Source organism: Lonchura striata, chromosome 14 (assembly GCF_050655825.1).
Source record: "Lonchura striata isolate lonStrDom1 chromosome 14, ASM5065582v1, whole genome shotgun sequence".
Taxonomy (NCBI): Eukaryota; Metazoa; Chordata; class Aves; order Passeriformes; family Estrildidae; genus Lonchura; species Lonchura striata.
Genome location: NC_140716.1, coordinates 6,596,015 through 6,609,056, shown reverse-complemented (window position 1 = coordinate 6,609,056; position 13,042 = coordinate 6,596,015). Strand labels below are relative to the sequence as shown.

General features: G+C 42.3%; 1 long non-coding RNA gene across 14 annotated transcripts in view; it reads left to right on the top strand.

The window, feature by feature from the left end:
• The window catches only part of LOC146766070 (uncharacterized), a 255,124-nt gene that overhangs the window by 213,505 nt on the left and 28,577 nt on the right, over window positions 1–13,042 (top strand). For 8 of the 14 annotated variants that reach the window (XR_014958398.1, XR_014958394.1, XR_014958395.1 and 5 more), the window contains one exon: window positions 1–13,042. This exon is cut by the window's left edge; it is cut by the window's right edge. This is a non-coding gene — a long non-coding RNA (uncharacterized LOC146766070). The other 6 variants (XR_014958401.1, XR_014958397.1, XR_014958390.1 and 3 more) reach the window with 5 other exon arrangements.

The window sequence follows — 13,042 nt, the reverse complement described above, 5'->3', positions numbered from 1 at the left end:
TATCCCTTTTTCTAATAGAATTATGTGGCTTGGAGGTGCTGAGCACTCTGCAGGTTACTCCAGTCACTTGCAAAGAACAAAAAGAGCTGGTTTTAACTGCTTACAGCACAGCCAGAGAAACAGATACTGGGGATACTCAGAAAGTCTTTATTAAAAAAAAAAAATGGCATGAGGAAAACTACAAATGCAAAATAAGTGCATCTGAAGTTTCTCTTTCATTTCAATAGACTTTTGAATCCCAAAACCCATCACTGGTTTTGGGGTTTTTGATCATGACATGGATCAGCATTGTCACTGTGGATTTCCAACTGGCATATTTGAGATACAAATGAAAAATTCCCTTGCCAATGGTGTTTTACTTTTTAACTTCATAGGAGGTTGTGCTTTAAAGAGCGCTTTGACTTATTACTATACCAGAAAAATTTTTAATTAAAAGCAAAACCCAAAAATATACGGGGGGATTATTAGAAGACACTTTTAAAATGAAAAATTACTTTCTCTGTGACTGTTTCTGTGGGCCTCTTTCATGTCCATGTTCTCTGGATGTTTCAGCAGAGTGTGAGGCTGGCAAGGAGGATGGGAGAGCAGTTCATGGCTCTGCCTCACTTGCACAGAGCTGTGCTGGAACCACCTGTGAGTGAGGCTGGCCAGGTTCATCTCTGGCTAATCAAAAGGAAAAATGCCACACATCTGAGATGAATCAGCAGGGAAGAGCAAATTTTGACAGTTATGCCAAAGTAATTTGAATTAGACAAAGCTTTGATGACTACAAAGCTGGACTTGATATCCCGGTGGGAGCAGATTTTCTTGTTATATGTTCATTTAATATTTTTTTTACTCTGGGAAGAAATAGGGAAAGAATGACTTTTTGACAGACTCATATACTTGATTCTGACCTCCCAAGGAATGCAGAGAACAACCAGGCAAAATCCTGAAGAAGAAGTAGCACCAAACTCGGGCTTTTATTCCTTGATTACTTTTTTATTACTTGTGTTTCTGCTTGTGTGGAAAATATTAACTTTTGAAAAGTAATTCCAGGTCCTTACCCATGTTACAATCTGTAATAAACACAACTTATAAAATGAAGGACAAACCTTCAAATGATGGGAGAAATCTTCAAGGGATTTGTTTCATATTTATGCATACATTTTTTGTATTGAATGTGTGGGGGTTCTGCCTCAGGTAGATGAAAGTGCAGTAATAATCTGTGAGGAAGGTCAACGCAGAGGAGGCAAAGCACATTTTTAATTTACACACCTATGTGCTCGTGGCAGGTGTTAAAACTGCCATCACGGGTTTCAGAAGGGAAAACGCAGAGGATAAGGGAAGGTGTCTGGCATGATCAGTTTTAAGTCATGCACTTGAAAATGATACAATGTGAAGTGAGGAGTTTTAATGCTGAGAATTTTTGTCTTCAGCAGGAGTGCTCCAAGCCTGCTGCTGAGCTGACATTTGTGGTCAGTTATTTCCCAGAGGTACTGGCAGTTTTATAATTAGGCCCTCAGTTAGCAAAGCCTTTCTGCTCCTGCCTCGCTCCACCCAGATCTGCAGGGCTGAGGCTTTCTGCTGTGGCTGTGATGTTTGACTCGCACTGAGCAGAAATGAGTGGAGCAGGGGAAGGGCTGGGGTTAGTGTGAGCCTGTTTGTTTAGCACTGAGGGGTTTTGAACCATGCTTCCTCTTCAGCGGGCTCTTCAGGGTCATGAAGTGTTCATGACATGAGGGGGAAGATGTATGGTTGCAAGAAGTCTTTTGTCACCCTGGAATAAAAAAGCAGGACCATGTTGCCTGGGGACACAACAGGAACGTCCTCCCTGATTGCTGCTGTGCCAAGAGTGCTCAGGGGAGCAGCCAGAACTGCTGGCCAAGAAGTGTTCTCTTCTTTTAACATTCTCATTGTTTCAGATATTTTCCTGAAAGCAAATGACTTGTCTGGAGCAAAGCCTTCCATCCCAGTGCCACAGAACAGAAGTGAGTTGTGAGATCCAAAGTGCAGATTTCTTGGCACTGATGTTGCTCCTCCCCAGCACATTACTACAGGGGTAAGTAGTACTAAGTACTACAGGGTAAATAGTGACATAACCCTGGAGGTGACCTCACCAAAGTGACTTTTCCCTCTGCTCACCATTAAAAATGCTGTTTCCTGCCAGAGTCCCATTCTCAGTATCTTCTTCAGTGTAAATATGAAGTTTTCTCACAGGTATTACTTACTCTTCAATATGACTTTCCCCTCATTGGGATATGCAAGTCCTGGGTTTTGCAATCTGCATTTGCAAAGACTGAACTTTACTGGTCTTATATACAGGATCAGAAAGTGCCACCTTGGTAAAGCTCATGATAAGCAGAAAGAAGGAAAAAAAAAAAAGGTAAATAGTGAATTATTTCCACAGTTTTCATATCACTGTAAGTTTTGAGAAATAATCAAACAAAATATGTGTTTTGTTTTCTTTTTTCTCAAATCTCTTGTCAAGTTATGGCAAATTGTGAATGTGCAGAGATAAATTATTGGAACATTTTTCTGCACCTTCATAGATAGATAGACATATGTATAAACATGTGTATAAGTGTGTTTGTGCACATGCAAGCAGATCAATAATGTATGTGCATGTGTTTGTATGGCTATGCACACACACATAAGTATATACATAAATACACCCAAGAAAGTAATTTTCCATAGTCTTTCTGTTGTTTAACAATACTAAAATGCTGGCATTCAACAATCTAAATCCTCAAATGTGTTGGAAAAACGTAGATTTTAATGGTGTTAAATGAAGCATTTAGCACAGAGGGCCTCTCACCTTCAGTGGCACACTCTCAAAATGAAATCCAGTGTTCAGATACAATAATAAAAAGAAGAAAAACAATATTACCTGTTTAAAGAGAATATAAAAATCCAATTAAGTTCTGAATTTTAATTTGCTTGCAAGCACGGGTTTGCTGCTCTCTGAAAAGAATGAAAATGTAAATGACATTTCTGTGTGTTATCTACATAATCCAGAGGCTAAAATATCCTGTCATGCTTATTTTGTATAGTGATGATAAAACTAAACAGTTTTAACTGAATTTCCTGTAAATGGGCAACTAATCAAAAATGAACATCTTTATATTCTGATCTTTCATTAATTTATGTACAAATGCTGCTATAAAGAGATTAGGTTCTGCAGAAGGGATTGGATTGTGCCAGGCAGCTGCCAGCAGTGCTGGGCTGTGGCACTCAGTGGGAGAAGCTGGATGGAGCCAGCACTCCCTGCTGAGCTGTGAACTCAGCCAAGGACTGGGCAGCTCTGGGCCCCCTGGCACAGCTGGCACCACACAGAACATTGTGGCCAAGTGTCACCACCCTCTCCTGGCCCCTCTCAGCCCTGGGGGCAGTGCATCACTCTGGCCATTGCCTGTGGTGTCCAGCAGGATGGAGAGGTGCTGGCCTGGGGGTGCAGGGGTGCCCAGTGTGGCACAGTGAGTCTGCTCCAGCCATGCCTGACCTGACAGGGGTGCAGTAAACTCTGCCTCCCATTGCAACTGAATACTCATGCCTTTCCTTCTTCCTTTAAATTTTCTTTATTTGGAATGAACGACATAGAAAAAAAAAAAAAAATCTGTGCCTGAACTATAAGTATCCAAATCAGCAATTAATTTGAGTCTACAAGAGGCTGTCACCCACTAGCCTGGCCTAGCAAAGACAATGCTCTAACAGGGAAAAAAATAATAAAATACACTTTAATGCCTCCATGCCTTTGCAGGCTGGGGTCATCCAGCCATGCCACACTCTGTATCCCTGCTCTTGCTCTCCAAGGAGCATTGTCTCCCCCAGAATAAATCAGCACAACTTCAGATCCTGGAAATGCAGACAAGTGAGAGGGTCTGTGTTCTTTAGATTGGGCAGGGTATTTGACAGATTGCTGATTGAATAGCACAGAAAAAACCTGTGCAAGTGGTACCTGCAGAGAACTGTGTGCTACATCCAGGCTGGTGTTGAGTCAGGTTACCTTCAGAGAATAAGCTTTTGTGTGATTTATAAAGTCAACTTAAAACTGGAAAAAGGTAGAATGTCCAAACCCACATTGTTTGAATAGGCTTTTGTGCCTAATGGTGAGATTAAAGATTCAAACAAAGGAGTCTGTTGGGTGTTGATCCACACTGAAAATTCTTGGTGTCTCAATTTTAAAATACCAACCTCTGTAATGATGGGTGCCCAGTCTGAAGGGAGTCCAGCCCTCCAGTGCTGGGAAATCTGCTCCTTCTGAAACAGTCAGAGAGGCTGTTTATAGGATCTCCAGGTTTGGATATCAGATGCATAATAAATTATTAATTTGTCCTTGTGAGCTAAAATTGTACATAAAACAGGACTGTAAAACTATCAGATCCAGCAGGTGATAGGAAGCAGCTTTGTCTGTTCTTTCCTTTTTTTACAAGCTGTATGTACCATTCCTGGCCTTTAATCTCACTACAGATTCTGACCCATTGAACTGTTCATTATATTGCAGCTCTATGGCAGAGATGGGAACAGCAGCACCTGAACTCAGGTCCTTCTGTGCTTTGCAAAGTTGTGCACCCATTCTGCCTCTCTCCAAGTTCAGAAATGTGGTAACTTTTATTGCTCTTTGTGTCCTGTAAAGTAATTAAAGTACAGCCAGGTAAGTTTTAGATGGAAGTAAAAACTAATCTTGCCCTTTTTTTTTTCTGTATAGAGATTTTTAAAAATTATTATTTATACTGCCTCTACTCCTAGAACATGCCTGTTGTTCCAAGTTTTTTGTGAAAATTAAAATAATTATAAGTGTATGCAGAGATAGATTTTACATGACAAAACTAATACTGCATGGTTTTAACCTTATTTCATTTAAAGCCTCAAAATCATCTTGGGGCCTCATTCAGTTTCTTACAGGTGATTTGTTATGCAAGAGACATCACCCTCAGTATCTCATATGAAACCACCAGGTGTTGTTCAGCCTTCCCATGTTAACCTCCTTCATGCCTCTTCAAAGGCAGCATGTGAAAATTATCCACACGTATTTGCAAACACACTATAAACGTGTTTTCATACTCATAAAAATAAAATTACAAAAATGTGAAAAGCTGTGATGATGCAGACAGAATTTCCCCCAGCACTTGGGTGTTTTTGTTCCTGCACACGCTCCCCAGGAGTGGTGCATGGCAGCAAACCTCAGCAGGTGCAGGCAGCAAAGCTGCTTTGCAAGCACTTCACTTGCTGCTTGTGCTCCTGGAATGTAAGAACTTGAGCGTGCCCTTATTTTAAAAGCCAACAGCTAAATTCAATCAGCAAAAGATTAAGCAGTACCAGTGCAATCTGATGCAGCTAAAAGAAGATGAAAATTTCACCTCAAATGAGTTACCTGTGTTTGAATACTGAATCCCCAGGAAGGGGTGATAGCTATTGGTTGTAATTCCGTGGAGATGGAGAACATGATCCTGAACAGCACAGTGGTAGAACAGGACTAGTTACTGAGCTGAATTCTATTCAAACCAACTCAGTTTGCCAAAAAGTCACGCAGAGGGACTTCTCCATGTACCCTGCTACTTTAAAGACGTGACTCAATCAGTGCACAGGAAGCAGCAGGTCTGGAAGGGTTTCAGGAGAGCTGATCTCCGTGTGCTGCCTCACAGGCTGCTCTCACCATACACTGCGAGTCCCTTTCCACTCTTTGTGGCACTGTTTGTGACACAGTTGGTACAAATGGCATCTCACCCTGCTCCCTGCCTGCTCACAGTCCCAGTGGTCCTTTCCAAGAAGGAAATTCCAGTCCACTGGAGTTGTGTTCAGGCTGCAGGGCCCCTGGAGCTGCTCTGAGTGCAATTAGAAGCTGGGGTTGGGACAGAAACACAAAGGACTCTGTGCTGAGTGGACTCAATAGACCATAATGGCTCTGCTGGGCTGGGCTGATACTCCTCCAGGAGTTTTGGGGCATGCCACAGCTGCACAGCACAGCTTTTTGGCATGACCTGAGGTCCTGCAGGAAGGACAGGCCTGCAGTGTGTCTGGTGGAACAAAACCCAGGAGACCAACCCCAGCAGACAGCTCTGGAAACTGGGGCTCCACTGGAAACTCTGTGGGCAAGAGGTTTTAAAAGCCACAGGAGAGCTCAGTGGCCAAAAGCAGCTCATGGCACTATGCTGGCTCTGGTCATGTGCTGGTTCTGGCTGCTCCATTCCTTGGCACCTCCTGGATCCACATCTCTGCCCACAGGGACAGAGGATTTTGTTGCCTCAATATAGACTTGCAGAGGCAAGGACCTGGGGGTGAGACAGACCAGCAAGCTGTCTGGGATGTCTCTGTGATAATCTCTGGTTTAGGTTGACCTCAGACCCTCAACCCCTACAGCCAAGGTGTGAGTTCACTGCTGATGGAGAAGATGTCACTGCCCTGCATTTTGATGTCATGCTGGGCAGTAAATGCAGGGCACTTGACAAATTGTGAGTATTGTCAGCCAATAAAGCCTGATTTCAATCATGGATTTTAATGGTATTATGCAATAAACGTTAAAGCAAATAGATGTGAAAATCTATGTTTGATCTTACAGAACCTCTCAAGTGCCTAAGAAAGTTTCAGGCCCAGTGGCTGAAGGTAAGCTAAATTAAGCACTGTTGAAATGCAGAGTAGGCAGGGAACAGCTTCCCTTTTACAGCCCTGGCAGTGCAACTGCCTGTACAAGGGGAAATCCTTTTCAGTGTCAGAGAAATCATTGGCTTTGAAATCTCCATCATCCGTGGAGATTTAACCCTCCTTTAATCTATCTATTCTTTTAGCACTGGAGTTTCAGTCTCACAGTACACCTTCCCAGTCCAGTTCAGGTGCTAAATTCTCAATATCAGTTTCTGAGGTTTTTTTCTGGTATTTTTTGACTGCTTTTCTTAGTTTTTATATATGAATCTGGAGCTAGATTTGTGTATACTGCAATGCATTTATTCATATAGAGCACAGATGACCTGTCTCTAATCACGGTGCTGCTTTTGATAAGAAAGCATAGAGGTAACTGTAATATTCATCCAGCTGAAGAAATCTGAAGTCTTTGGTGCTCTTCAGATTTGCAGCATTTCAGACTAAGTGCTGTGAGCATCTATTTATGTGAAGACAGAGCATAATTACAGAAAAAGCCTTTTCCACATAAATATATACTTTTTATGCCACTCCAATCTACTTTCAGCTTAACACTGTGTGACTTCAATCCTATCATTAATCTCACCTGTCTCAGAGCTCAGCATCTCTCTAGGTGAGTGCAAGCTGACACAGTTTTATCTTTTGTGAAGAACCCTTATTTTTCCTTACCAGCTAGAGAGTGAAAAGCAGGCTGCCCACAGAAGTTGTGATCAGAAATGGATGTGTCAGCTGTTATCACCAAATTTACACGGATGTAATCATAGCTGCTTCTGTGTGCCAGAAGAAATTGGGATGTTTACAGCTTTTCAGTGCAGTAGGAAGGAAACAGTCACAAGTGAAATACAAACATACAGTCACGTGTGAAAATACATGAGAAAAGCACAGAAGTGTGCACAGGCATGTGTGTTCACACTCAGATAAAGAGAATGCCAAAGGAAACAAGCAGAAAATGTATTTGCAGGTAGAAAATGTGACCGAAGAGGCAGAATGGAAGCAGAGGACAAGGTGAGTGCAGAGCAGAAGTGATGGCAGCACCCTTTCTGTTCCAGGGCTGAGCACAAGGATGTGAAAGTGAGTCAGCTCCAAAACTTCTGGGTCTGGGCTGGGGGAAACTGCTCACACTCTGTGTGCTGTGCATTCTTATTGTCAAGACAGAGAAAGCCAGGGGGAAGGTGATGTGTTGATAGAGAAACACTCCACAGTATTTGCAAAATCTAAGAGGAACCAGCTTCTCAGAAACACTGATATCTTCAGTCAAATTGGTGCTGCAAGCAGGATGAAAGGGTCTAGACAGAGACAGAAATTTTCTAGGGGGTACTACCAGGTGTGGTAATGGCCTCTAGGGTTTCTGTCTCCCTGCTACTACTATCCTTTATGCCAGTTCACTTATCCCTTCTCTCATTTTGTTCCTGAAATTGTGTGACCTCCTGTGCATCCTCACGTGGTCTGAACAAGTCCCATCCCCTCATGTGCACAGTAAGCTCCTGCACTTCTTCTGACAATGAGGGTAGTCTGAACTGTTCAGTTTTATTCCTGCTAGGGAATTTTTTTTTTTTTTTGTCTCTATGCTTCTTGGGAAGTCAATGCTCAAAGGAACAACCTGTCTATCTCTGGCTTACATGCAGTTCCAGCTGAACAGCACTAGGCTTCCAGCAGAAGGACTGAAAGAACAAAGAAAAAGATTCATTTAATTTACCTTGAGGGATAGTTCATTTTTCAAATAGAGACAATTTGAAAAACACAAGGCACTATGCCAATACCTTAGTCACTCTCAAAAACAAAATTAAGTCTTTCTTGGTAAGAAAATAAATGTCAATGCTGTGTATATTTGCATCCAGCAGCAATTCTGAAACTAATTTCATAGTAATTGATAAGCTGCTATATTGCTTTATTATGGGTGTTGAAGCTTTAAACATTCCTGTCCAGGCCAGACTTGGCCTGACACCAAAGTGTTCATTTGCCATGTACCCTGCAGGCTGTAACCAGCAGGCTGAACAGTAAACAGAGCTGCCACAGAGCTTAAACATTGATGTTCGCTGGTGGCTGAATACAGTTCAGAATATTATGGGCCAGAAATCCTAACTTACACAGTTAGCCTGCTTAATGAAACCAAAAACTGACCTGGACAATATTAAACCATCCATCAGATTAGAAAGAAGTAGTTGCCCTTCAAGCAAGATGCCTTTAAGTAGCTGATAAATGGGTGTTTGTATGAATGGGATTTCAGGATGCAAAATTTAAACCAATATCTTCTTTTTTGAGTGATGCTGATAAGTATCTTTATTATCTATGAAAGTGACTGTGAGAGTAGCCTTCTGAGAAAGGTGCATAGTGGTTTATTTATCTGTTAGAAGGCTGTGTCTAGGTAGGCTTCATTCTGGCACGGGATAACTTATTTTTAAGTGCAGAACCCCTGTCAGCTGAGGTGTGGTGGGTTATTTCCATTGTCTGTTCTCCCAGCACACACCCACTGACCACTGCTGGTGCTGCACAGTGGGCTCTGTGTGTTCCTGCCTGAGTCTGTGTCTGCAGTGCTGCTCTGCCCACTTAGGGCTCCTGAGAGGCAGTTCAGCTCTTTATTCCTGCTCCTTCTGCTGGGAATTCCTACCAGGGGCTAATTTCTACCAGAGGCTCTCATTATTCTTTCTAGCTGGACATCCCAGACCCCACTCCAGCGAAGCCTCCTGCTGATGAACTCATCCTTTGATGCCAACAGGTAGCTTCAGAGTGACACTCCCACTGCAATTACAGTGACAGCCTTGGCATGTTTAGGGTTGGGATGGAAACAGCCCTGAGCCCCTCTCTGCAGTCTTTGCATGAGGAAGCCCAGAGTGAAGGACAGTGAGGATTTGTCCTTGCAGGACACAGAAGAACACGCGTGCTCTGGGCTCTGCCAGGCGCCACTCAAAGCGCTCCCACCCGGCTCCTGCTCTGAACCACCCCAGGAGGAGGCTGCTTCTCCCCGTGGACTCCAGGTGAGGCTTTAGGAATCTTCCTGGTCATACCTGACTGCAGCAACAGGGACTTGGTAGCTAAAAAATGACATCCATGAAGGTCTGCCTGCAACCTGGACCTGCATAAGGGTGGCCCGTGGGGTTTTGTTGTGTTTGCAAAGCGCTCTTCACCAATTCCTGCAGTTTCTCTTCAGCATGCAGATCCTCTTCAGCTTTCTGCAGCAAGCAGGTGTTTCTCCATATTTCCAGTCCGTGAACTTCAAGAAATCCTAAAATAATTTGTCATTTTATAAATAAGTTATACAAGCTGTCATCACAAATCTGTCACCACGCAGACAGATGCAAACATGCGCAGTATGCGCTGATACTGAGATCAGAATAAAGGCCATCCAAAAGCAATTACACTTCCAGGTATTAGGCAAGCACAATTATTTAAATTGCTAGTCAAAAACAGTTGATAAAATAGATAATTAAAAAAGTTGACCTAAAGCTGATTTTAAATTATTCTGTAACATGCACATAACTTATATAATTGCTCTCTCATGACCCAGCCTCCATTAAAAAGAAATTTCACCTAGGAAAAAAAATTACATATGCAGTGCACGGTGATTAAAATAAATACTTATTCTCCTGAATGCTGGAAATTATGTGAGGAACTGCATTAAAAAGTAGGAACAAATTAGCCCTGCATTGAAGACTGTAGTGTGGTCTGTCATTTTAATAAATCACACTCAGGTGTTACTGAAATAGAACATATGACAATGCATTAGCCCACAGAAATAGTAGATGACCTAACATATGTAGATATACAAAAATTAAGCTGGAAAAAGACAGAATAAGATCATGGAATCATTTAGTTTGGAAAAAGGCCCTTAAGATTATGGAGTCCAACAAGTAAGCCAGCACTGCCAGATAGATGCTGAGATAATGGGGGACTTTGTTTTTCTTATTTGGAGCAAAGGGTCTCCTAAATGACAGTGAGGGTCCTACCCTGCCATGAGCACAGAGCTCAGGGGGCAGCAGCTGCTGTGGAGGGATTGCATTCACACTGCACTAGGCAGAAAAGAGGCAAAGAGGAGCAAGAACTGTGGCACAGGCAGGTTAAAGGCCAGATTTCCAAATACATTTAGTACATCTTGATGAGGAAGATGGAAACCTTGGAGGAGTCTCGATGCCTTTTGTGACCAGCTGGGGTCACACAAAGATGAAAAGCAAGTGTGTAGGCTTGAGACCAAATTTGTGTCCCTAGTGCTGGGGGGGGTGGTGGACGTGTGGCCACCTGACTGAGCTGGGCACAGCTGGGATCAGCAGTAACTGCTGGGCAAGAAAAGCAGCTCTTTGTCTCACTTTGGAATTAGCACTCCTCCCTGCCTCATGTGCCACGGGAATGGCTCACAAACACAGTTTGTTTGTGCAATGCTCTCATAAAAGAAGAAAATCTTACACTACGTCTGTTGTAAGATGATGATTCTGAGTTAGCTTTTAATGTCTGGATGCCCAGCTGGAGCTAAGAAACTGTTGAGACAGTGAAACCACAGCACTTTATACCCTGTTCTGTCACTTTTGATCTTCATTTTGGTTGATGCTTTTGGCACCTATGGCCAAACATAAGCACTGACAACAATATCATCAAATGAAAAATAAGTGAATTTTGACCTATGTCTAAGATTTTCAGAAACTGTTTGAAGACATGACCAGCAGCAAAGGACATTTCTTGAGGAAAATCCTGTAAGACTCCCATTGTAATAGCATGTAGCTCTGCCAGTCTCATTGCAGAAACATGAGAGTTTTCAATTTAAAATGCTCTCCTGCACATAAAGTACTTCTCCAGACCTGTCACTTCTCAGGAGGCCCTTTCTCAGGCAGTCTGCATTTTAAATTGAGCAGTTATGACAGTTTTCACTGCAAAAGGGGACAAATTAGTGAAAGCAGAATATATAGGAACTCAGTTACAGTAACAACTAAACAACAGTAACTGCTCCTGGGAAATAACTGGCTTGGATTTTTGCAGTGACCATCCATAGGAAGAAAAGAAAGTCATGGAGGACTAAACAAGCTCACCAGCTTTGTGCCTTAAGTAATGCGTTACAAAATGGCACAAGTTGAGATCATTAATCCTGAGTTTATTGACAAGTTTGAAAGCCCTGGGTAGACATTTGTTAGAAATTCAGCTGACAGTGCAGCCTGCTCCTTTGTCTATGGTATTTTGAAGCCCTCTGCAATTTTAGATATGTTTGTTTTCCTGTGATGTCTCTGAGACAGGATGATGTGAATCCCATTTTTGGGATGGAGTATTGAATCTCACAGGCAGGTATGCTGAAAAATGACATGAAGTCAAATTTTCACCAGCTCACCTCCATGCCCCTTCTCTCTTTGCAGACAACCACATTTGCAGAGTGGACACAGCTAATTTCATGTTGTGGGCTTTTTACATGAATTCAAGGCTCAGTCTGTGGCTTACTGTGCACCATTAGAATGGAATGGTTAGGAAGGAGCTTTTTTACTAATCTGCTTTTAGAGTCCAATTTTCACATCTGAGTCTTATGATAGAAGATCAAAGTCCCTCATTAGGGGTTGAATCCAATATTTAATACACTTAATGCCACTTTATATACTCACAAGATAGTCTGGTTTTCGTATAAAACAACATCCAAGCTCCTTGTGACACTTAATGAAGGGACAGAAGGAATATTTTTAAGCCCTCATTTTCCATGCTGTTACATGGTTGTGGAGCAGGACTGACTTCAGTAGGTAGATGTCATACAAGCAGCCTGTCAAAAGCAGGATCAGTCTCCTCTGCTTTCCAAGAGGGGATACAGAAGTATCCTTATTAATGCATCTGTTCTTCAAAAACTGTGCTGTGATATCCTGCACTAACATCCTTGGAACATCCTGGATGTGAGGAATGTCAAAAGTCAGGATTTGAGTGCACACTGTTGCTCTGTAAATTGTATTGGAACTGATTAACCTATCAATCTCTATTATTCAGCTACTGGAAACAAGACACATATTCTGGGGATTTACCTGGAGTGAGATCAAAAGGAAACTGCTTTCTCCCCTTTCTGCATAAAGGTTCAAAATTTGTTTTGACTAGTGATGTTGAAAATAAATAAATATATGGAGTGACCTGAATAACTCAAGCGATTCCCTGGTGATTAAGGCGGGAAGCGTTTGAAACATGAAAAGTTGCACCCATGTTCAAATGAGAGAGGTCCTGGTTAATTATTTAGAGCAGCCGAAAGCTCATCAAAAATTTAACCAAGATATATTTCTCTATGATTGTGCAGGCACCACAATGTGCAGAAATGGAGGCTTTAATTCTGTTAAATGAAACCCTTGAGTTTTCACCTCCCAGCTTTCCATTTCTGGCTCGGGGCGGGAGGGGTGGGGAGGAAATGCATCCTTTTCTCCCATCTCCCCTCTTTGCCAAGCTCCTACAGAAAATTGCTTTTGGCAGCAGAGATGCACATTAC